A 22,159-nucleotide genomic window follows, 5' to 3' on the forward strand; every position below is an offset into this window, starting at 1 on the left:
TGTCATTTGTGTATGTCAGAAGACTGATGGTCAAAGAGTGGGTCCTGCTTTGATTTCAAACGGCAGTCTCAGGAAGGACTGGGATTCAAAGACAGGAGCCCAGTTTTGAGATATCAGACTCCTTACTCAGGTGAAGATCCCATCATTTCAGCTGGGAATTTTGCCCACATCAGGTTTGTGAAGAACTTCATATCTAGTTATATCAGAAAACTACCCTTCCCTTTCAGGCTGTTGTGAATGTTACAGTATATGCTGCACTGTAAACCAGAGTGAAATCTAAAATGGGCAATGGCATTAAAACTGGAATCTTAAACTCGAGACAGAGCAGATATGTATTAACTGATTATAAGATTTACTTGTAACGTTTTTTAATGGGGCACGTAGTATAATGATGGGTCTCTCTCCTTTAAAATAAGTGAAAAGTATGGATGCATACTTCAGAATACAAATTGAGGTGAAAAAAAAAAAGCCACTATTGATTAGAGGCAGTTACTGAAAATGTTATGCTTTTCATGCGAAACACTTCATTGTTGTAAATTCTGTAATTAGGGGTTTTCAGAACTTTGCCTTTTGTGTGTTTGTGTGACTCAGACTTTTTGTGCTTGACCTGCAGGAAAAAAATCTCCTATAATGCTGAACTGCTTATTTGCCTGTCTGACTTCACAGTAGAAAAATATTATTTAAAAAATTTAAGTTCTTAACTGTACACTAGTCACTAAGACATTCTTAAGTGTTTAATGAAACTTTTCAGATAGTAGTCTCATTTGAGAAAATCTCTAGGACATTTTCAACTAGCAGGGAACATATAATCATTTTCTCTTATTATTGTAAAATGAATTTTAAACTGTCTTTAAATTTATGTTTAAAATACTACATTGTAAGTAAATTGTTTCTAAATCAATTTTGTCACTTTAGTAGCTCCACCAAAGTTTTCTTTAGTAATCCTTTTGATGTGATCGGAATTCAGCTCCTGTGAATAAAAGTCAGATGCTGAGAGAGTCTCAGAAGGCTTTGAAAGCTAGTTTTACTTTATAATTCTATCTGGAGAGAGAGATTTGTAACAACAAAGAATAAATAGGAAGATGTAACAAATGAATGCTGGACAATTTTTTGCATGTTTCTATCCTCCTCTTTCAGATGCAATTTTATACTTTTCTTTTTACTGGCATTTTTCATACATGAAAACATGTATATGTCATTTACAGGTTTCTCACAGCTCTGCTGGTAAATAGTGTTTTCTGTGCACTGCATGACTATTGTACATACTCAAAACTGTTCTGGCTATGAATAGTCAGAATAATGTCCTTATTTTATTCATTTCTGCAGAAATTCCTGCCACCACAAAACACGCATTTTGTCAAAACAGAAATCTCTATAAATTGCAGTCAAGAGGAAGTGTTTTGGTAACCATTTTTAGGAACAACAGTCACAAAAAGCCTTTTTTTCTATAAACTCATTCTTTCTTCCTTTTTTCTTCATCTGTTTGTTTTTTTTTTTAAATGATTTTCTTGTCTCCCTGCATATTAGCAGTAGTACTGAATACTCACTTAAAAATTTAAAAATTAAATATTTCCATTTTAAAATTATACACAAATTTAAAACTTCTCCCTCCTCTCTTCCTTCCACAAACCTATCTGCTTTTATCATATGTCAAATAGAATCTTGTAATAGTACTGCATTGCTATTGTGTTTAACATTTGTGTTTAACATTTAAAAAGAAAGCAAAAAAATAAAAAAAAAAGTGAAAATCCTTAGAAACTTTTAAGTTTTTAGTCTTTGATTAATTGAAGTTATATCATTGGTCTGTGAGCCTAGCAGTGTCCTCAGTTCTCTGTCAGATTATAGCTGGTAGCTCATTAGATGTTCTTCACATTAAATTACTGAAAAGGGTGATGTATTTATAATACAGCTTGCAATGCTATAAAATGGCTCATCAATCTGTTTTATTCATGGAAAAGTCCACATAAGGCCACTAGTCTGTTACTGACAATAAACCTTGGGTGCATTTTCAAAAGACCTGCATATTACATAGTGATTTATAGACCCTGTCCAAGAAATCAAACATGATACTAACAAGGCAAGGCATAACTCAGTTGACACTTCAAAAAGCAATGTAAGTCCGTAAGTCTACATCATGTGACTACGACCTACACAAAGAGAACAGAAGAATACCTCATCCTTAAGAATAACATGGACTTCAGGGTACACAGTGTCCAATGCACAGCCATTTTTATATCTCTTTCATTGCTTTTCTAGACTAGTTAAAATTATTACCTGCCTGTCTTATTCGCATGTTGTAATATCTGAAGTACACACTGCTTGCATTGCATTCTCTGCCTTACTCATCTGATGATTACCATAAAGGAGGCTTTTTTGCATCTAGGAAGTATTTACACTTATGAACACTATACTGTGATGAAGTCTTTGCTTTGAAATAACTGAAAAAGCCAGCAGTTTGGCCTTTTGGCCTTTTTTTTTTTTTTTAATTTTCAATCTAACAGATATGTTAAAAAATGTAAATTTAAATTAATAGCCTTTTTCACTGAAAAAAAGGCCTTTATGTTTTATGGCAAGTTATTTAACAACAGTAGTACTGAAGAACATAAGGGCATAAGGAACAGAAAAGCTCACTGTCCAAACTAGTAATGCTCTTTAGAACAAATAGAAACAAGTTAAAGATGGGAAAGCATAGATTCCTCTCAAGTATTAACCATCTTCCTGCTAGCGGGAATTTTTCTTATGCATAAGAACTCAAAGTTTTCTTTTATGCATAAACATCCCAGGCTGGATGTGGCTCTGGGCAGCCTGGTCTAGTGGTTGGCAGCCCTGCCCATGGCATTGGGGTTGAAACTGATTGATCTTTGAAGTCCTTTACAACCCAGGCCATTCTATGGTTCTATGATTCTATAATTTTTCAGAATACCATGTGAAGTGCTGAAGTGACAAAATCTACAGTGGAAGTAATTGGGAAATGATTCAATTTCTTCATTCTGTCAAAGATTTAACCATGATTTTAGTCATATTTCAAATTGCTGAAAATTTCTTTGCAATTATTGAGTGAAAAAAGGGAAAGAAACTGTAAATGAGAAGAGGCAGCACTCATATACACAATCCTATCAAATCCATAAACAAACGGTATCAAAAGAGGGGAACTATTTTCTGCCCATATCATGGCTTTACTGCAGTCACTAGGTTTTGATCAACCAATGAAATAATTCTGGTGACGGTGAGACTCTATGTCTCTCTGAAACATGTGTGTATTTTATACAATACAGTAAGTATACATTTTTAGAACCAAGTGCCATATTAGCATGGTAATTTCTTTAAAAAATGTTGTCTAGAATGCACTTCTCAAAACCTACTGAGTCACCGCTGTTCAACATTATTTACATTTTCAAAACTCACAAGTTGCAGAAGTTACTTTAATGAGCAAAACCTGAAAAAAAAATTGAAATGCTATTTTTACACAGAGAGGCACTTCTTTTTCCATTAATAACCTGCATGCTGCTTTTCAACACAACAAAACTTCTCTGACTTGGTGATAGAGTGCTTTCATTTCATATAATATGTTTGAGTGACAACCTTTCAGTAGAAACATAGATTTAGATAACTTATACTAGAAAGCTAAATAAATCTCTATTATGATCTACATCTTCCTTTGTAAATTGCATTTAGCAAGAAACATATTTTAAAATTCAAGTAATAACTGGTAAATAGTAATGAAAATTTGAAAGTCTTAAAGCATAAATGACTACAACCTATGTCCGCTCTTTTATCCATTCATCCTTTTGGAATTTCTTCCTCTTGATTACAGTAATTTTCTTCCTCAAGTAAAACACAGCTACTTCCTTTCCTACATTATTTTTCCATTTCTTCTACATAGCATCTTAGAAATTTTAGGTACTGAAAGAATATCGCTTGAGTTATTAGACAGTAGACCAATGGCACTGTATTTTCATAGAATCACAGAATCATAGAATGGCTTGCATTAGAGAGAGACCTTAAAGATCACTCAGCTCTGATATCCTGCCACAGAACATCCACTAGGCCAGGCTGCCCAGAGTTGTATCCAACATGGCCTTGAACACTTCCACACACAAGGGAGCAACACTTAAGCAGGCATAAACCAGGAGGAACCTCAAGCATGTTTGAACTGTTGATGCTCAGTGTATCCTCCAATTCATAATTCTAAAAGGTGAGAATTTTAAGACAGTATTTTAAATAAAAACAGAATGAATAATGATGATATTCAGTGTGAGTTTACTCTCTATAAACTTCCAGAGTGAAAAACAAGATCACTCATTGACCAAAGAGAGCATGATATATATTAGAAGAGATATATTAGAACCGGGTAGAAGAAGGTAATTATGAACAAATAAAGGCTTTGTAAATCTTTTGTATCTTCACAGACACTAAACTGTTTTTGCGGTTTGCTGGAGTCAAGCCTGTAACTCAGGTTAACCTTTTCCATAGGAAAAGCATTCCTTGCTGTTGAGTTTTCTGCTCCCCGTAGAACAAGTACGAGTGTTAGAGTTAGGGACAGAAGAGGAAAGGTATTTAAAAGTTGGGAAATAGTATCAGTAAAACAGTGAGCACTTGCAAACACATTACATAATTCTGCTGCAGTGAAATATATTGTAATAAAAGAACAGAATACTTATAGCTAGCTCAAGTATTTCCCAGAAATGTGGTCATGTTTTTACATATACAGTATGCCTGGATCATTTTACTATACCAACACAAATAATTACAATCTCGTTAAAATGTTCCTGCCTATGATTAGGGTAGAGTGGGCTTGGTTCCTGCTCCCCCCAGCAGATCTATAGGGAAAAAAAAGCCAGTGCCTTTTCTTTGTGAGAAGTAGCAGTGCATTTTTTTCTTACATGTTTCTTTAGACAGTTCTTGAATTCTTGAACGATTAAGTAGAATTAATGTCTCTTGAATGTTGAGGCACTGGTAAAAATCGAATTCTCTGTCATAGGGAATGTGGTGCAGAACTGCTACCGTGGACCTCTGGAGGGAGAGACAGGAGCTGTTTCGGCAGGCTTCGGTTTCTCTCTGTTTATGTGAAACGGACATTGGCATATCTTGCCTGGACTTTTCCTGAGGGGTTCATATGGTAGGCAGGGTGGGGAATAGTTGTCTGAGCCATACCAAGGTCAGCCTGCTAGAGCTGACAGTTTCTGTCTCTGTACAAAGAAAAGAATCAATACTTTTGGACTACGGCTGTGCCCTCAGTGTAAAACAACAAACATGCAGCGTCTGACATGTTTCTAGGTGATTTGTGGCAGAACCTCTTGTCTGATCTGTATCCAGGAGCTGCTGTGTTACTGCTCTGTGCTTTTCTTCTCTCTCTCGCCCCCCCCAGCTCTGTGATGTCTAATACTTTACTCAGGTACAGAGGCGTGTGTTCTACCCTACAGCTACTTGTCACTCAATAAATCACACCTACAAGCACAGTCTGCACATAGTGATCTGGGCTTTAACAAAGGATCAGAGAGACAAAGTGCAGGCAAGATACTGTAATTATAACAAAAATAAAACATTCGGGGAGTTGTAGCAAAGATGTAGGCTCTCAGGTGCTAATAAAATGTTATTAGAATTGCAGTTTTGCTTCAGTCCGTCAGATTCCATTTTTAACAAATTTTCCTTGTTCATCCTCTTTTCAAGCTAAAACACAAACTTTAGGGAGGTGACCTATTTTGTGAAAGTATCTGGTCCTGGATAACAGAAAAATCCTATTCTACTATGAATCACTGTCACCTATGGTCACTGTCAGTATTTTATTCTTGACTTCTCCATCTGAATTTTTTGTGTCACAAGGTTTATCAGAACTTAAAGTTGGATCTAAAAGAAAAGAACAAACAAACATAAAAAACAGCACTAACGAGACAGCTATTTGTAAAAAATTTGAAAACAATGATTTGAACAGTCTTGAACTAACCTGGGCATATACAGTATACGTTTCTTTGGTCTGGCACATATTATATGATTTATATGTAATATATGTAGCTTGCACAGAAACATCTCCACAGTGAATCTTTAATGTACACCATGGAAGTTTTCTTTGGAAAGAGTTTTACACTAGGCCAGTTCTCCCAGCTACGTTACCATTAAGCAGTTAGCCAGCTAGGAGATGATGGCAATGGACAATATCATCCATCCCAAGCCCATCAAATGCACTCATTCATGTTAACCTAGACATTTCAGTTTCAGTCAAATGCCTAGTAATGCAAGATAACTGATTCACCACCATGGAGGATTCACATCACCCTTTTGCAACTGTCAGTGATGGGAAGAACTGGATTAGAATAGCTCAGGCTTCCTTCCTTTTCGGACAGCAACAGGCAGGCCAAATTTCGTCGACCATATACTTCAACAATAGGGGATCAATAATTGTGGTTCAACAGCACGGATCCACCAATCATCGTATGAATGATTAAAATGTGTCAGCATGCACACTACTTTTCAGTCTTTTCAAAGCTTCTATACTGGATTTAATGCTGGGAGATGAGGTCTGGTTGGGAAGGAGGACAAGATACCAGGACACAAAAAAGAATCACAGGTCAGGCAAAATCTCTGAATCTCATGAATCTAATCTGTGCTGGTTTTGGGGAAGTGAGATCACTGCATCTGCCCTATGTATTGCTCACCCTGGCACTTTCCCACCATTTTGAACAGGGGCAAGCTTCTACATTATCCTTCTGCTGGTCCTCATTAAATCAGAAGTCACTATTCATGGAAAGAAGGAGCAGCTTTGCTTGCATATTTTAATGAACAAAGACTTGCTTAAGCACAGTCATTACAAATGAAAGACATGTTGATGGGCTTGCAAAGGGTCAGCACTTTCTGATTGGGAACAACTGACCTTCTGGCCATACCATACTTACTGATTTCTCCCACTGAGGAAAGCAAAGGCCTATCACACTTGCCTGCCCACACACAACAGAAATGATGTCACTGTCCCAAAACACCGATATTTTCTTGAAGCACCTACTATTACTGACCTTAAGACCACCCCTGAATAAACAGAGGGGAAAAAAAAAATACACCACAGAAAACAATGTTAGAAACTTAACAACAGTCCTAAATCTGCTGAACATTTACTGCTGGCCTGAATAACTCCAGATGGTCCAAAGAGACTATCACTATTTGATCCTTTAACTTAATACTCAAAACCACAATTAGAACCCTGAATGTCAAAAGCTTAATGATTTGCTTACTCTTCAAAATTCTGGCTAACAGGCTACACACTATGACCCCTTCAACAACGAATCCAATTCTTTCCTCAGGCTTTGTGAGTCCGTACACAATTGGATGTATCTACTGGGAAACAACTGCATTTGCCATATGGTTATCTGCCAAATAAACAAACAAAAGTAATCCAAAACAAGAATTCTCACATTCTTTTTTTCAAATTGTCACAAAATCCCTTGAAAGTCATGAAATATGCTACTCTACAAAGAGTATGTTGAAGTAGTCACACGGCGTTTTACACTGGAGAGGACAGACCTCACCAGTTGCCAAACAAAATCTAGTAAAGGACTCTTATCTCCTGATCTCTTTAGATATCAATGCATATTTTTTTTTGTTTTTGTTTTTCACAAAGCTAACCTGAGCCAAAACAGAAAAAAGAAATTTCCCACGGTTTGTCCAAACCATTTACTATCTTCTTAGGAGTCAAACAAATTTACAGGTTGAAATCACCAGTTCTCTCAGACTTCAATTCACCCAATGCTCACCAATCGAAATTCAGCAGTAAGGGGAATGTGACGTGATACAGGTTTGGCATCAGATATGTGCATCACAAAATGTGCAATAAACTGTGAAAGAACATTGTACAACATTTCTCTTCTTAAACTTCAAAGAGGCTTTACACTGGCTTTTCAACTCAAACAGTGCATAACAAATGCTGCAAACTGAACTCACATTTCGAACAGCAGAAGACTAAACTGATACAATTTTCAGCAAACATAGGCACAAGCAAATGAAATCATATCCAACTATTTCAAACTGTATGGTGTAAAATATAGCAAGCTTTAATTTGTAACGTTTTTTCATGCATGTTGTTCCACAGCATGCTCTTCTTCTATAATGAACACCAGTGATCTGTGATAGGCAATAACCCAAAACATAAAATCATGGATTACTGTAAATCTGCTTCCAGATCCACTCTAATTGTTCTGCTCTATCTCTGATATCTAACTACAAAAAATGCAAAGACTATCAGATTTTAGTGAAAGCATCTTGGTTCCATAAGAAAGGAAAGGATTAGAAGGTATTTATGCTTAAGTCAATTGTGAGTTATTCTTAATTCAACTCACCCCCATCTGCTTCAGTCCTTTTTACCATTCCAACAGCCTAAGAAAATATTTTCCCACTTAACACTACCCTCCAAATTTATATATTACTGGCATTACTGGAGGACAGCCACTCTTCTATATAACTTTAAAACTACAAGGGCTGTTCTGAAAGTAATGCCTCCTATTTTATTATGTTGTTCCACAACATTAGAGGCAGATTTTGATAATTCTGCAGTAGAGGCCAAACCTTTCCACCAATTTTACATTATATGTTGCTGCTGTGCAACAGACGGCAGCAGAGGGGCACTTTGGCACAATGGCATCTGGCACGGAAGTGCGTATGAAGAAAAGGTGTGGAACTGAAACCTTCCGTGCAGAAAAAAATGGCACCCATTGACATCCGTACATGCTCACTGAACATTAATGGAGACCAAATAGTGAAAGTGAGCACAGTGAGGTGCCAGGTGAAGCATTTCAGTAGTGGTGACAGCAACTGTTGGTCATCTCTGCTGGTGCAGGTTTCAATGAGCATGGCATGCAGACTCTTGTTTATCACTGGTGAAAACGCATAGCTAATGGTAGTGACTGCTGAAAAACAGTGTTTTGTAACTGAGAATTTGCTGTATCAAATAGTGCTATTGTGTTCATTGTATCTGTTGTAGTTTGCATGGAAATAAACAAGAGGCACTACTTTCAGATTGACCTACATATTTTAAGAGAACTGCTCTATAAAAGAGAGGAAGTATGCATTTAAGCGAATTGTGTAATGTATGGCAAGTTATAGTTCACATTTCTTTAATTGCTTTACTATCCTTTTATAAGATCCATTATCATTTCACAACTTTCCTACTACTGTATCCAATATGTAATTTTCATGCAGCATACTCTGACATCATCTTTTCGCCAACTAGCTATGGGATTTATCTTGTACCTTGTTTTTCTACATCTAAGCTTCAGTTCAGCAAAGTTTTAAAAATATATTTAACTTTATTAATCTAGGTAACTGCATAGATCTCAAGAGTCTAAGCATTCACATTATGGATGCTTGGATATACTAAAGACTTTATTCTCCTGACTGAGTAATGGTTCACAAAACACAACTATATGTTTGTATTCTTAATTTGTGGAAAACATAATTATTATAGATTGATTGTACCATTTGGTAACCTTTTAACTGCTATGGATTTCACTTCACCTTGTAATCTTCTTCAGGGAATATTATTCTGCTCTTTAGAATTAGGAGTTTCACATATCTTTTACATATTTTTTTTTCTTTTATTGAATTTTCTCTGGCTTGATTTTAAGACATATATTATCTCTTTATAGTGTTCTTGGACACTCACATCATGAGACATACTTTTGCTCTTGGGCTCTTATATCCACACGTTATCCTAATTTCTTTTCATCTTCAATTCTCTGCCTTCTTTCCTTCCAATAGTTTGGGCAACTCCTTGGTCTGTTTTTTTGTAGTGATTGCTGAAAATCTCTCTCTCTCGCTCTCTCTCTCTCTCTCTCTCTCTCTGTCTCTCTCTCTCTCTCTCTCTCTCTCTCTCTCTTTCTCTCCAGTCCTCACTGAGATGCATTTGTACACCACGGCATAGGAACGTATATCTTATTATCTGTATCTCTATGTGTGTTCAGCAGGAAGAGTATTGTTTAATAGATCTCAGACTGAAAGAAAATAATTATATGTATGACATTAACTGATTATTTGTGAGTTTATATATGATATTGGTGGTCTTTCTGCAAAAAAAGATAGGTTAGCAAACTAGGTAATAAAATGTACATGTCTTTATAATGTCATTGGCTCCCTACTTTCTGGGTCTTCCAAAACAAGAATATTGCTCAAACACATTTTCAGAGGTGATTTTTTCTCTAGGCCTGCTTTTTTTAAAGTGAAAAGCTCCTCAAAACTGCACATTAAGTGTGCCAGTACTTCCTAAACCATTCATAATACACTTTTATAATCCTTAACTTGTTAAATTTGTACAGGTAAAATTTTAAAATTTTAAAGGCAATTTGGACGGAGAACTTCCAGTCTAAATAACAGACTCCTATAATAAGGTCACAGAGACAGTAAGTCAGATAATCTATCTGGTCTTCAGAGTACACATAAGCAGCACAGAAGCAACCTGTCACAGACTTCCCCATCATCCATCATCAGAGCTTGAGTCTAGTTAAATTGTCACAACCAGAGAACAACAAACCTGTTGTGGCCATCCAAAAAAAAAAAATATATATATATATATATATATATATATATATATATATATATCTTTTTAAAAGCTACTTTATTTGAGTTAAAAAGTTTTGTTTACATTTGTCTAATGTGGTAATGATTATCAGCTTGGGAGGTTATAAGTGATTACTGCTCCTTTAAGAAACATAACTTGCAGTAAGGAAGTATGAGAAGGCTTGAGAGCTGTGAAGAAATTTCTTGCAGAAATTATCAAAAGGACTTGTAAAGAACTTGCCATCCCATGTAATTTTACCCAGATTATGACTTTAGAGTCAAAGAAACCAACGAGTAAAATGATTTTATCCTACTAAATTTTGGTGCTGTCATTACTAGGAGGTTAGGTCATACTGTGGTCATTACAGCTAGCTCTGCACTGTCCCAAGCCAAGTCAGTGCCTGCAGGGGATCTGATGACGGCAGCAGCCAGCCCAGGTGGACGTGCCACAGCAGCGTGTCCTGCAGTAGGACGTCTTTCCAACAGGCCCAGTTCCCACGAGGTTGTTGGAAATATGGTGACTCAGCTAGGCACTGAGCAGCAGCCCTGTGGGGACTTGCAGGAGCTCAGCAGCTGAATGGTGGAGCTTGCACAGAAAGTGATATAATCATGTCTGCGACTGAGTGCATCTTTATCATGATTCACTCTTCCTAACTGATGGCAGTTTGTGATCCACTTTGAAAGCAGTCACCACCTGCTGTCCTTCCTTTGAATTCTTTTCAGTCTCCAAATAATGAGTGCCACCAGCCATCACTCTCCCTAGGGACCAAGGGCTGAGACACGGCTGCAGTGGCCCCTGTGAGCTTGCAGCTGGCACTGTCACCCACCTAATCTAGGATAGAAAACAACCTGTCTGCCTTGAAATGCTGTCTACCACTCTGTCCTTGGTGGTGTTTAGAGTCAAAAAAGGCATGTATTGATCCTTACTCCTGTGAATATACAAAGAACCCAATCAAAAAATGTCAGCAGAATCTGCAATTTGACAGTACATGCCACAAACAGGACTCAGGACCTAAGGTGCAGCAGACTGCCTTCTTCCAATGTACAAAAACATCCTTCATGCCTTAAAATCTGTAAAAGGTAAAAGAATGAAAGCTTGTGCTGTCATTTCTGCAGAAGGGGATTCAAGTCTTCCAGTTGTTACTTAGCATCTTTGACAGACCACATTTTCAAAAAGGGAAAGACAACAAAGACTGTACTCCCTATGTTTGTAACTGAAATGTAGAAGAGTCTGACAGCAAGATGTAAGCCATAAAAATAATCCAAGTGCATATGCAAGAACTACTGTAATAGCTATATACATGTATATAGTTATATATACACATATATACATTTAAGCAGAACATAACTGGCTTACTACTGCAGGACATAAAAGTTAGTTTTGTGCTGTTTACACTGTACCTTTGATTGCAATTTGGATAGAGCTACTGTTGCTAGTTGGAATATGCTTTAATATTGTTGACATTTCTCATGTTGGACAGACTGCAATGTAAATATACATTTTGCTACAGCTAGAAATATAGTTATGATAGATTCTCAGGTTTTAAATTGATTGTTACCGAGAGCAGTCCCTGCCAAAATGAGTTGATTCTTCACATGCATGTGAATGAAAAGTAGATGACAATGGATCAGAATAACTTGACCTAGTGGCTTGTGGTATAGTGCTTTCTCTCCAACCCCTTCCATAGTTTTCATACAAAGGAAAATATCTCAGACTGTGCTGAGGCAGTTAGAATTAGTCATGGTATCCACATGCTGAGATTTTAAAAGACTTTCAGAAAATCAGCTACTCATAAACCACATTTCACATTTTTAGGTTATAACATAATTACGGGATATCCAGTATTTCATATATTGACTGGGTTGATTTATAAAGTGAGTTAATATTACCCGATAAAGGATGGCAGAGAACAAGATACAAAGTAAACACTAAGCCACAGAGTTCACTTTTTCAACTCCTAAAGGCAAATATTTTCAAAGAAAATATAAACTTCCATCTTATCTCCCCATGTTACACTTAACTTAAGAAATGCCTTATTGCTCATAAGTGGTCTTCATATGCCATTTTGTCTACAGGAGTCTCTCTGGTTTTGCCTACAATCATAATGATCTGATCCTATTTTCTTATGCCATGTTACAGTATTTGGTTCCACTGGTACAGACTCAGATACCCAATAGAAGTAGTTCCCATAGATCTCATAGCAGATCAATAGCTTTTAGCATGAACAAAAGAAACACAGCACCCTCACACTAATATTGACCACCTACACAAACATCCAAATAGGGACATGTAATTCAGTCTCTCACAACTGAACTGTGTTACCATCTCTTTAATTTTTTTCAATACCTGTCTGGTTGGCCTTCAGCATGCCACAAGAAATCTCAAAATAATGTGCAGAGCAAACCAGAACCTGAATCAAGAAAATGAAATTTTAGCGCCTTTCATTATTGACACATTATTGGCACATAATGGCACTCATTGTTATTCTTGATGTTCAGTATGGAGATTTACCTTACTTGCAACACCCCACTCTGAGATCTCCTCACCGTAAGATTCATTCTCTGTACAGTGGCCAGACTCCTGCTCCACAACTGGAACTTCTATGCACCAATTCAATACAAATAACAAATACAGTCATACTGTAGAATAAGTTTATAGAAAGGTAGTCTTATTTCTATGCTAGTGTCCTCAGTTAGGTAGCCAGGTAATGGGATCTTGCAATGGCATTTGTTTCTTGTTCTGCTCTTCACATTTTTAGAGTCTTTTAACTCCTCTTTGTTACTTCTTGTACAAGGTAGAAAAGAGCAGGAAGAGTATGGGATGTTTTCTACAGCTATACAAGTGAATGCAGCATTAAAGAATTTTAACCCGAAGGCTCTCTGCCTTAATCTTTGATCTTGTTTCATCTGCTTATCCAACGTATCTTACCTGGTAATCTATGAAAATAAATACATAAATAAAAAATATTCTACTTCAGAATCAATAAAATAAGCAACACAAAATAAAATGAAAAAAAAAAAACAACCAAAACCAAACCAACAAAACCAAACTATGTTCCCTTACTTGTATTGTACTTTATGAAGAATGTTTACAAAATTCCATCTTCAAAGTCAGACATTTGCAAAATGTAGCAGCTATCACCTAGCTCTGAAATGTAAAATCACATGCAGAATCCTTTCAGCTACCTACCTTATGATCCGAAAAGCATGCCTTAGCAGTAAGGCACATCCTGGGATATTTAGTCTCCATCACTGATTGTAAAAACAGAAAATATTTTCTTCTGAAGGCTACATCACAGCTTAGATGTGTCCTTCTCTTTCCTGACAGCAACCTGCAAGTTCATGAGAGACTCAGAGCGAGAGCAGTTATCACCCACTGTGTGGCAGAGTGGCAGGCATTACTAAAGACAGTTGTTTGTGATACACGTCCTTCCTGGCCCCCTGAAATCTCCTTTGTAGACAACAGAGCACACGTACATATGTGAGAAGCTGTATCTAAGTACCTTGAGTAGCACACCATTTAATGATCAACATCTATTTAACTATGAGAACATATGGAAAACTGTAAAGAGGGACAAAGGTAGATGCAAGGGAATGAAAGTGACTGCTGTGGACAAAGAATGAAGTAGATGAAAATAACTATAAATTTTTCCTTTGTAAGTGCTATGTTTAATACAATTTCTCCAGTAACATCTAATAGTGATATCTATCCAATTACTTATATTATAATATATAAAACAGATATAACCAAAATGAAAAACCTCAGATGATGCAAAATACTTTGCCAGTGACACTTTCCTATCCATACAGTTCTGGTTTTCCATGATGTATCTCAGCCCAAGTGATATATTTCTGTTTTGGTAAAGGCAGAAAAATATCTGACTTGACTGATTTCTAGAAAATAGATCAAATCTAACTGGGATCTATCTGTGTAATTCAGCAGAGATTGTGAAAAATGTTTGCTTAGTATCCCTGTCATGTGTCAAGTCCTTTAAAAAAATCCAGATATGATGTATTTGTACTCTTATTGTAATTGTAAAAAAAGCAAATACATTTTTCACAGATAATTTATCAGAAAAATGTCACCACCTGATTCATAAACCACAGTAATAACACATACATATACTTAACAGTTAGTAAGGATAGTGCTAAGAGAAAGGTCACTAATAAAAAATTGCTTAATTTAAGAAAATCCAGAGGCAGATGCAACAGCCTCTTCAAAATGAAACACTTAAATTTTCCACTCAGTTTTTTTTATTAGTTAACAGTAAGTCAGACATTTTTTATTTCTCAGCACAGAATGCATCTACATGTGCCATTTCACCTTGTCATATATATGGAGTTCTACTACATCAATTTATTCTAAACTAGAATAAATTGAGCATAATTGAAGGATAAGTCTAGGAATGCCTTCCACATTAGACACTAATTGCTCAGTTCATAAAAATAATATTTGTAAGTGAATTACATAGGTCCTGTGCTACCTGTTGGTGCCATAGAAGAAGCCTGCTTAAAAGCAGTTACCCAAAAGAAAAGCAACACACTCGGCAGCAGAACATTGATTGAGAGGGTGTAACCAGGCACACAGACTATAAAAACAAAGATCTAGAAAAAACAAAATGGCACTCAGAACATTCTTATTTATTTATTTATTTGTCTGTTTCCTTAAAGGAAATTTAACCTTCTTGGCCTGTTTTTCAAATCTTCTTTGTTTCTGGAATGCCCCTGAAATCTGTGGAAGCCACAGGTGCCCAGCACATTTGTAAAACTAGACCACATATTACTCCACCAATTTTCATACAAAAATTTAAGTCCCAGTTTTTCCAATATTCTGTCTGCAATTCAGCTGGTATAAGTGTTGGAGCCAAGCTCAGAGCAGTTCTATGGACTTGCCAGTTGCTCAGATGAATGTATTTCAATTTCTAGTTTATTGTGTATTTTTTTTTCCCAGTGATAAAACACCAGCACCAACAAATGCAGAATTCAAGGAAAGTTTCTTGCATAACTTAGCTACCAATTTTAAGTAGCTAAACTCATGGTTTGTTTGAACATGAAGGAACACAGCTTTGGTTTACATAAGGAATATCTAATATCTAACTTGACAAGCAAGTGAAATACTTTCGTACCAAAACAGCATGAAGCAGTACTGCCCATAAACAGTGAGCTGCATTTATAATGAACTTTGCTGTGCGCTGAGAAAACAATATCTGGAGGGTATTTGTACTTAATGAGGCAGGGGACAATGGGTTAAAAGAATAAAATTCCCATAGTAGGGGAAAAATAAAAATTAAATTGAAACTGGGAGTAAAATGTATGGCTCCTTACACAGAAGTCAGAGCAACTTCCTTCAGAGTTCTACTATCTGAATTGACAAACAAAATCACCCTAATAGATTATAAATACATTAAGAAATCTCTACAATCACAATATTTCTGCTATTACGTCACAGATCTCACAGAACAGCTTTGCAAAACAAAGTAGATTAACTTAAATATCCACTTAACTTCTTTGCACAAAATAGGCTCAATTTATGTCTCTGAACATTTTCCAAGTTAATATATGATTCTGAAGGATGAGATTTCTTGTTTATTCCCGAGACAGAAACCAGGATCCTTAAAATCATATTTTATAGATATTAAAGCAGCTTGAGCAGTTTGCATTTCACAGTGGCTAGCAGACTAATGTTTACATTCATTTAGTACAGACACCTTCTTCGCCCATTCTCAGGCTTGCTAGTTTTAACTTAGGTTGCTAAGTTTTAACAGTGCCTGTAAAACTCTGTTCACTTCATTGTTCTTAATTTTGCTCTCTCCCACTCCTCCTGCACTCTTGTCATGGTTTAACCCAGTTATTTAAGTAATCTAAAACAAGCACACACAGCTTGTTCCTCAGAAATATATATACTAGCCTAAGGGACAGAACGCTTTTATTTATTCATTTTCTGGTGACATTACTGAAGAACAGTTTCTTCACAGCTTCCAGCAGGATGTAAACAAATGTGGCTGATGCATGATAGGGATTAGGCAGAAGTGGCACTCCTATCAGACCAAAGCATAAATTACAGGAGTTACAAGTGATACAAAAAAATACTTTGGAAGGGATGGGGAGAAAACTCCAGTATCTCAGATACAGTACAAACAAACCAAAAGTCTTCATTTTGTTTTCTTTAGCTACATAGCAGCCAAAATACATGCCACAAGCACTGCTTCACAAGTAATGCCTCCTATTTTATTATGAAAGGGTGGTATTGGCAATAGAGATTGAACCTTCCCACCAATATCCCATTACATGTTGTCACCATGTGACAGATGGCAGCAGAGAGGCACTCTGACACAATGGTGTCTGACATGGAAGTGCATATGAAGCACAAATGTGTAATTGAATTTCTCCATGCAGAAAAAATGGCATTCGCTGACATACATCAACGCTTGCTGAAAGTTTATGGAGACCAAACAGTAGATGTGAGCATAGTGAGGCAAGGGGCTGTGCATTTCTGCTGATGCAGCAGCAATGTGAAAGACAAGCCACATTCCGGATGGCCATGCAGATTGTTAGGAGGGTGACGTGTAGCCTCTTGTTCATCACTGGTGAAAATGCAGAGCTAATGGTGGTGACTGTGTTGAAAAACAGTGCTTTTGTAACTGAGAATTTGCTCTATCAAGTAGTGTTATTGTGCTTTCGGTATCTGTTGTAGTTTCCATGGAAATACATAGGAGGCATTACTTTTGGAGCAACCTATGTACATACTGCAAAGATATTTAAAACATACTCAAGGTGAGATATGATCTATCTACAGCCAGTAAAGCAATCCCAGAAGACAATATTTAATACTCTTTTCACTTATACATAAGGAAAATATCTTGACTGTCCAAAGCCAAACTTTTCAAATTCAGTGACCCGTAGCTCAGCACATGTAGCTGTATTGCAATCCCTTAACCTGATATGCACCAATTTTTCTTCTCACCCAGAATCTTCCCCAGCATAAAAAAATGCTGAGCATCTCCAGGACTCAAACTGTATTCAGCTTGACTCCTTACAGGGCTCAGTTGTTAACTTCTTGACTCCTGCTCCCATTGGCTTTCCCCACAGCTATACAACATTCTGGAGAATGCTCTGAAACCAGCCTAAGTTTGTTGGTAACCAGAGCATCTATTTCTTGGTTTCAGGCAGAAGGAAGCACTGATACAATATTTAGAATTCTAAACTTTAAAATGGCTTGGGTAAAAGTTACGTTTATAGTGCTGTTTGTTATTGTTGGTTTTCCCTTTAATATTCGCATGTTAGAATAATGATTTCACCTACAGAGCATGCAATCCAAAGGAAAATCAATGAAGGGTTTACATACAATGAAGTCTAGTGATCCTTACACTGGTGATACATTACATTTCCTAGGACAAATTTAATTTCTCATCACTTGCTTGTTCCACTGCATCTTGTTTGGACACCATAAGACAAGATAACAGAAGTGAATTATGTGAAATTTATCTAATTTAGTGATTTAAAATACTTATAATTCCAGAAGAATCATTGACTTTTAAAAAAAGACTGTTTTCTGACTACTGTTTTGGGGGCACTGACCCCGTCAAGGAAAGTGGAAAAATTAGTCAGAGATGCTGGCCTTAGCTCTATTGATACCTCAGGGCATCCACTGGAAATTAAAGTACTCTGTCCTCAAATGCTGAAGCACCCGTAGTTCCAAATGGGAGTTAAGCAAAGAAAACTGGAAGCTCACAAAAAGGAAATGGAATAATGGAACAAAAGTTAACACTATTTCAGAACCTGGCCATAATGTTTTCACAGAATGACAGAAAAAGTACATGAGGATTTACCCAAGCTCTCATCTGATCACAGAAAGAAATCCAAGCAATATTTTGCTGGTAGAATTAAATGGCAGAATTTAAAGCCAACCTGCAGCTGCACTACAGTGAACAGACTATCTCCTCTCTGGTACATATGCTGCAGCTAGCCATAGCAACAGGCTGTGCCTCCTACCTGCAGTTAGATGACTGCAGTACCATTACAGATACCAAAAGAAGTATTTGAGCAGAATCTCTAACTTTTCAAAACTTTTCTACTTTGGAGGTGCCATAGTCACGATTTCCTACCACTTTTGCTTTCCAGATCACGAGATTGCCTACAGATTCACCCTAAAAACAAGGGAATTTGCACATAACACCTGTTCAATTCAACTAGATTTTGTAAAGCTATTTTCTCTGCAAGTTTGGGAAGGTTAATTATCCTTTATATTGGAAATGTGAAGGAGAAAACAAACTGAGACATTTTATTCAATGCATTCCCTTTTTTTTCAGTTTGTGATCATCTACCTCCCTTTCTATTTGTAACAACACAGAAATCCTGCACTGTGTAATTCCTGAGTTTTATAAAGCGGCTGATGCACAGATATGAAAATCTCATATGTATGCCCCCTCTCCCTTTGACAGAACAAACTTAAACATTTCAAAAGGCTTTCCCTGTACTGGTGTCCCATCCACATATTTGTGAATACCTCTGCCTTGGTCCAGTTCCAAAGTTAGCAGATTGGTAGGTATAAAATGCAGATAACTATGCTGACATTTCTAGGCAAAAGCTCAGTTTATAGGGTAGGCTATTCTGAAGCTGAGCAAAATGTTTTGGAAATATCAAACTGTCCTTCGCTTCATTTATCATCATCAGGTGTGATCTTATGCAAAACTTTATCAAAGCAACATTCCACTTTCCTGTACGCTGATTTTACAAAACTCACTCTCTGAATGTTGTTCTACATGATGTCATCACACTGTAACTCACTTCATTTACAGTATCTGTTTCACTTCTACTCACAAGCTAATATAACTCATTTCTTTTTTTTTTTTTTAACTGCACACAGGCTGCTAGACACATGTGCATAGCAAATGGAATCTGAACTTAGCTTAACAGCCTCATTTATTCCTGATGGTTTAAATTATTTCATCACAATTAATGACACCCCCTCAGCTTCCTGTGCAGCGCTGCCAGATGTTCAGAGACCACAAAGCCACTCTCTTCTTTGACGGCTAGTGACAAGTCGTCCTCTGAAGGACGTTCCCTCAGTACACAGGCCGGATGACACCTCCACTGCTTAGCACCTCTGCACCTCTCTGGGTAACCATGGTGAGAGAAGGAGGAAGACATGAGAAACCAGCCCGTGCATTAGTAAGGACAAATGATGTGAAGCATTCTGGACTTGAAGGATCTCATCTCCTCCTACTGGATTTTCCAACCTGACTGTTTTATAAAAAAGACAGGCAACTGTTCGCCTCAACATTCAAGGTGTTAATTTTTCTATGCTTCTCTAAAAATAACCTGTCCTTCCTTACACGGGAAAAAAAAAAAAAAAAGGTGGAGGGCATAAAGCAAAAATCCAAGGTGCAGCCATGTGGGAAGTAAATTCTTACTTGCAATACTATCTCACGACTCCATTATCTTCAAAAGCAGAATGCAAAAAATCCTAAATCTTAGAAATGTTGTGCTCACATTCAGCTTGTTTTATTCTTATTTATCGCTGTTGTCTTCCTGTCAGAAGAAGTAGATTTTCCCTTGCAGTATTTCTCTCACAATACTTAGATATTTTTCGGGACAGGAGGAATGCAGGCAATTTAAGTGAAAAACAGTTGTGAGCGTGGATATCATTTTGAAAATGAGAAGATACGGAAAACAGCAAGTGTCTTGCATTTTTTAAGATTAAAAAGTAAGCATCTATGGTCCTGAAATTCCATCCACTACTTCAAGCACATATGGCAGACATTCTATTGGGTTGTGTTTTTTTTTTTTTTTTTTATTATTAATTTTAAAAAAATGCTGATCCATGTGAAGGACTAAAGAGCTGTTCAGATTGCCAAAAGTGTAGTATTAAAACAGAAAGGCCACCTGTGTTAGCCCACCCGATAGGAAAGTCAGGGGCTGGAAAGTTTGTCTGTCTCTCTCTTTTTCTTCCCTTTTTTTGTTAAACACATTTAAAGTAGGGAAAAATATCACCCACCAACACAAATTCTAGAGAGCAGTGCCAGAAAAGATTTGTGCGTGAGTCTAGTTACGTGTGTGGCCACTCCAGAATTACTTCTGTTACAGTAAAGATTAGTTCTTCACTTAGGATGTTAAAAGCTACTTTGAAGGAAAGTTTCTTCAGAATTTTCCTAAAAATCCAGTAGCAAGACTGAAGAAAAGGCAGAGATGACACATCTGTCACAGGCTTATTTTTCACTTATTTTTTAAGAGTTTCACACAAAAGCAGTCAGATATTCCTTTAGTTACTCATTCCAATCATTTCAGTAGATGATCTGTAAAGTACCATATATATATATATATATATATATATATAATTTTTTTTTTCCAGGAGGAGATGAAATTCATATACTGTGACAATAGATCTCCTGAGCAGTTTTAAACTTAAATTACCTTTTCCATACATAGATGTGTTTAAAGTTATATGCAAAATACACACACAAATAAAACAAACTTCAAATCTAACCCCAACCTCCTCAAAAACAACAACAACAACAACAAAAAACAACAAACACACACACACACACACACAAAAAAAAAACCAGCACCAGAACCTTACTTTAAAATGCATTGAGATTTATGGAGAGTCACATGGACTTCATTCTGTTGTCTCTTAGTGTTTTATTGGGGGGAGTGGAGGAGCTGAATAAACTTTAAACTCTCATGTAGGGATGTATTGCCTGTGTGTCCCTGGCAGATGTGGAAAGGAGATGAAATGGGCAAGGGAGAATTGAATATCCCATCACTGCAGGTTTGTGAAGGGGAAAGAACACTGCAAAGATCTCACATCTGGCAATCATTTGTCAATAGCTGGAAAGAGAACGGCAGGAAACTTTCTGGCTCTTGTGGAAGATGAAAAGACAAAAACCATGTGTCACACATGCACAGTGCTGGTACAATGACTACTACATTTATTCCCCCCCTTACCTCTCCTTACCCCCTACCCCCTCTTTTTTTAAATTTAATGATCTTCAGATATACTTTACTCTTTGGTCAAAATCATGCAGTCACTTGAATTGTTAAAGCTGCAGTGTATGTACATTTTTCAAATAAACCCCAGGGCTGATGTTAGAAAATCAAAATCATTCAAGCGTAGGCTGCCTGGTACTTTGGGCAGGAATCCTTGTGGTTTAGTCAATAAACAGAATCTAAATGAAAGACACCACAGTAACTAGACAGTAATGTTTTGAACAGTTTTAACCCAAAAAGGGAGAGAGACAGAGAGACAGAGGCTGACCAAGCGGCCAGATACAATGCTACCAAATCCATAGAGATCTCTCTCCTGCATACAGCATCTGTGTTTGAACACAAGGTCACTTGCTGTTTCTTTAGAGACTATTTGTATTTAGAAGTATTCTTTTGCTGTTCTTCTGTAGTTCTGCGTTTGTGGTTTTCTTTTTCATTGCTGTTTGTGTTTGTTTGTTTCTTTTATTTCCAGAGAGATTTTATTTACTTCATAGAAAGATCTATTAAATAAAAATATAAGGATCACTTTGAACTGAGACACAACATACAATTTTACTGTCTAATTCACTAGTGTAACATTGTATAATGTTGTGAAAAATACTAGGGAAAGAGTTTACAGTCTACAAAAATTAAATAG

The 22,159-nt window shown here is 36.7% G+C and overlaps 1 protein-coding gene and 1 long non-coding RNA gene across 4 annotated transcripts in view; one reads left to right on the plus strand and one right to left on the minus strand.

The window, feature by feature from the left end:
• The window catches only part of BNC2 (basonuclin zinc finger protein 2), a 345,135-nt gene that overhangs the window by 174,818 nt on the left and 148,158 nt on the right, over nucleotides 1-22,159 (minus strand). The window lies entirely within an intron of this gene.
• On the plus strand, nucleotides 44-19,816 carry LOC109363976 (uncharacterized). Its single transcript, XR_002109911.3, has 2 exons — nucleotides 44-173; nucleotides 19,403-19,816. It is a non-coding gene; the product is annotated as an uncharacterized LOC109363976 (long non-coding RNA).

This window comes from Meleagris gallopavo, chromosome Z, assembly GCF_905368555.1.
Source record: "Meleagris gallopavo chromosome Z, MGAL_WU_HG_1.1, whole genome shotgun sequence".
Lineage (NCBI taxonomy): Eukaryota > Metazoa > Chordata > Aves > Galliformes > Phasianidae > Meleagris > Meleagris gallopavo.